The following is a 5,000-nucleotide window of genomic DNA, read 5'->3' on the forward strand; positions in this document are numbered from 1 at the left end:
GTAATGATAATAATAATAATAATAATAATAATAATAATAAAAATAATGATAGAAATAATAAGAGTAATAACAATAATAATAATTATAATAATTAATAATAATAATAATAATAATAATAATAATAATAATAATAATAATAATCCACCAAACAAAGAGCTTCATTAAAAATTGGCTTTAGTCAGATCCATTGATTCTCCATGACCACCTTTTTTAAATAAATAAAAAAACGATATTATAAAAAGAGATGGCAATACAAATTGAACGCTTGATTTTAAAAACTGAAATGGCTTTACAGTAACTCTGGTCAATGTTGCCATACCTATGCAGCTGCACAATAACTGTGGCCATTGTTGGCAAACCTTTGCAGCTGCACAATAACTGTGATCATTGTTGTCATACCTATACAGCTGCACAATAACTGTGGGCATTGGTGCCATACCTATGGAGCTGCTCAATAACTGTGGGCATTGTTGCCATACCTATGCAGCTGCACAATAATTATTGTCATTGTTGACATACGTATGCAGCTGCTCAATACCTGTGATCATTGTTGTCATACCTATGCAGCTGCGCAATAACTGTGGTCATTGTTGCCATACCTATGCAGCTGCACAATAACTGTGGTCATTGTTGCCATACCTATGCAGCTGCACAATAACTGTGGTCATTGTTGCCATACTTATGCAGCTGCACAATAACAGGGGTCATTGTTGCCGTACCTATGCAGCTGCACAATAACTGGGGTCATTGTAGCCATCCTATATATCTGACCAATATCTGTGGTCATTGTTGCCATATCTATACAGATGCACAATAACTGTGGTCATTGTCCCCATACCCATGCAGCTGCACAATAACTGTTGTCATTGTTGCCATACCTATGAAGCTGCACAATAACTGATGTCATTGTTGCCATACCTATGTATCTCCCCAATAGCTGAGGTCATTGTTGTCATACTTATACAGATGCACAATAACTGTGGTCATTGTTACCATGCCTATGTAGCTGCACAATAACTATGGTCATTGTTGCCATACTTATGCAGCTGCACAATAACTGTTGTCATTGTTGCCATACCTATAAAGCTGCAAAATAGCTGTTGTCATTGTTGCCATACCTATGCAGCTGCACAATAACTATTGTCATTGTTGCCATACCTATGCAGCTGCACAATAACTATTGTCATTGTTGCCATACCTATGGAGCTGCACAATAGCTGTGGTCATTATTGCCATACCTATGCAGCTGCACAATAACTGTGGTCATTGTTGCCATACCTATGCATCTGCACAATAACTATGGTCATTGTTGCCATACCTATGCAGCTGCACCATAACTGTGGTCATTGTTGCCATACCAATGTATCTGCTCAATAACTGTGGGATCATTTAGTCATTGTTACCATGTCTATGCAGTTCCACAATAACTGTGGAATCATTTGGTCATTGTTGCCATACCTATGCAGCTCCACAATAATTGTGGAATCATTTGGTCATTGTTTCCATACCTATGTAGCTGCACAATAACTGTGGTCATTGTTGCCATACCTATGCAGCTGCACAATAACTATTGTCATTGTTGCCATTCATATGCAGCTGCTCAATAACTGTGGTCATTGTTGCTATACCTATGCAGCTACACAATAACTGTGGTCATTGTTGCCCTACCAATGTATCTGCACAATAACTGTGGGATCATTTGGTCATTGTTACCATACCTATGCAGCTCCACAATAACTGTGAAATCATTTGGTCATTGTTGCCATAACTATGCAACTGCACAATAACTGTGGATTCATTTGGTCATTGTTGCCATACCTATGCAACTGCACAATAACTGTGGAATCATTTGGTCATGGTTGTCATACCTATGCAGCTCCACAATAATTGTGGCCATTGTTGGCAAACCTTTGCAGCTGCACAATAACTGTGGTCATTGTGGCCATACCTAAGTATCTGACCAATATCTGCGGTCATTGTTGCCATACCTACACAGATGCACAATAACTCTGGTCAGTGTTACCATACCTATGCAGCTGCACAATAACTGTGGCCATTGTTGGCAAACCTTTGCAGCTGCACAATAACTATGGTCATTGTAGCCATCCTATGTATCTGACCAATATCTGTGGTCATTGTTGCCATATCTATACAGATGCACAATAACTGTGGTCATTGTTGCCCTACCAATGTATCTGCACAATAACTGGGGGATCATTAAGTCATTGTTACCATACCTATGCAGCTTCACAATAACTGTGAAATAATTTGGGCATTGTAGCCATAACTATGCAACTGCACAATAACTGTGTATTAATTTGGTCATTGTTGTCATACCCATGCAACTGCACAATAACTGTGGAATCATTTGGTCATTGTTGCCATACCCATGCAACTGCACAATAACTGTGGAATCATTTGGTCATTGTTGCCATACCTATGCAGCTGCACAATAACTGTGGTCATTGTTGCCATACCTATGCAGCTGCACAATAACTATTGTCATTGTTGCCATACATATGCAGCTGCTCAATAACTGTGGTCATTGTTGCTATACCTATGCAGCTACACAATAACTGTGGTCATTGTTGCCCTACCATTGTATCTGCACAATAACTGTGGGATCATTTGGTCATTGTTACCATACCTATGCAGCTCCACAATAACTGTGAAATCATTTGGTCATTGTTGCCATAACTATGCAACTGCACAATAACTGTGGATTCATTTGGTCATTGTTGCCATACCTATGCAACTGCACAATAACTGTGGAATCATTTGGTCATTGTTGTCATACCTATGCAGCTCCACAATAATTGTGGCCATTGTTGGCAAACCTTTGCAGCTGCACAATAACTGTGGTCATTGTGGCCATACCTAAGTATCTGACCAATATCTGCGGTCATTGTTGCCATACCTACACAGATGCACAATAACTCTGGTCAGTGTTACCATACCTATGCAGCTGCACAATAACTGTGGCCATTGTTGGCAAACCTTTGCAGCTGCACAATAACTATGGTCATTGTAGCCATCCTATATATCTGACCAATATCTGTGGTCATTGTTGCCATATCTATACAGATGCACAATAACTGTGGTCATTGTTGCCCTACCAATGTATCTGCACAATAACTGGGGATCATTAAGTCATTGTTACCATACCTATGCAGCTTCACAATAACTGTGAAATAATTTGGGCATTGTAGCCATAACTATGCAACTGCACAATAACTGTGTATTAATTTGGTCATTGTTGTCTTACCCATGCAACTGCACAATAACTGTGGAATCATTTGGTCATTGTTGCCATACCCATGCAACTGCACAATAACTGTGGAATCATTTGGTCATTGTTGCCATACCTATGCAGCTGCACAAAAACTGTGGTCATTGTTGCCATACCTATGCAGCTGCACAATAACTATTGTCATTGTTGCCATACATATGCAGCTGCTCAATAACTGTGGTCATTGTTGCTATACCTATGCAGCTACACAATAACTGTGGGCATTGTTGCCCTACCAATGTATCTGCACAATAACTGTGGGATCATTTGGTCATTGTTACCATACCTATGCAGCTCCACAATAACTGTGAAATCATTTGGTCATTGTTGCCATAACTATGCAACTGCACAATAACTGTGGATTCATTTGGTCATTTTTGCCATACCTATGCAACTGCACAATAACTGTGGAATCATTTGGTCATTGTTGCTATACCTATGCAGCTCCACAATAATTGTGGCCATTGTTGGCAAACCTTTGCAGCTGCACGATAACTGTGGTCATTGTAGCCATACCTAAGTATCTGACCAATATCTGCGGTCATTGTTGCCATACCTATACAGATGCACAATAACTGTGGTCAATGTTACCATACCTATGCAGCTGCACAATAACTGTGGCCATTGTTGGCAAACCTTTGCAGCTGCACAATAACTATGGTCATTGTAGCCATCCTATGTATCTGACCATTATCTGTGGTCATTGTTGCCATATCTATACAGATGCACAATAACTGTGGTCATTGTCACCATACCCATGCAGCTGCACAATAACTGTTGTCATTGTTGCCATACCTATGAAGCTGCACAATAACTGATGTTATTGTTGCCATACCTATGTATGTGCCCAATAGCTGAGGTCATTGTTGCCATACTTATACAGATGCACAATAACTGTGGTCATTGTTACCATACCTATGTAGCTGCACAATAACTATGGTCATTGTTGCCTTACCTATGCAGCTGCACAGTAACTGTTGTCATTGTTGCCATACCTATGAAGCTACAAAATAACTGTTGTCATTGTTGCCATACCAATGCAGCTGCACAATAACTATTGTCATTGTTGCCATACCTATGCAGCTGCACAATAACTGTGGGCATTGTTGCCATACCTATGCAGCTCCACAATAGCTGTGGTTAATGTTGCCATACCTATGCTGCTGCTCAATAACTGTGGTCATTGTTGCCATACCTATACAGCTGCACAATAACTGTGGTCATTGTTGCCATACCTATGCAGCTGCACAATAACTATTGTCATTGTTGCCATACATATGAAGCTGTTCAATAACTGTGGTCATTATTGCCATACCTATGCAGCTACACAATAACTGTGGTCATTGTTGCCCTACCAATGTATCTGCACAATAACTGGGGGATAATTTAGTCATTGTTACCATACCTACGCAGCTCCACAATAACTGTGAAATCATTTGGTCATTGTTGCCATAACTATGCAACTGCATAATAACTGTGTATTCATTTGGTCATTGTTGCCATACCCATGCAACTGCACAATAACTTTGGAATCATTTGGTCATTGTTGCCATACCTATGCAGCTCCACAATAATTGTGGAATCATTTGGTCATTGTTGCCATACCTATGCAGCTCCACAATAACTGTGGAATCATTTGGTCATTGTTGCCATACCTGTGCTACTGCACAATAACTGTGGAATCATTTGGTCATTGTTGCCATACCCATGC

This window comes from Palaemon carinicauda, chromosome 9, assembly GCF_036898095.1.
Source record: "Palaemon carinicauda isolate YSFRI2023 chromosome 9, ASM3689809v2, whole genome shotgun sequence".
Classification (NCBI taxonomy): Eukaryota; Metazoa; Arthropoda; class Malacostraca; order Decapoda; family Palaemonidae; genus Palaemon; species Palaemon carinicauda.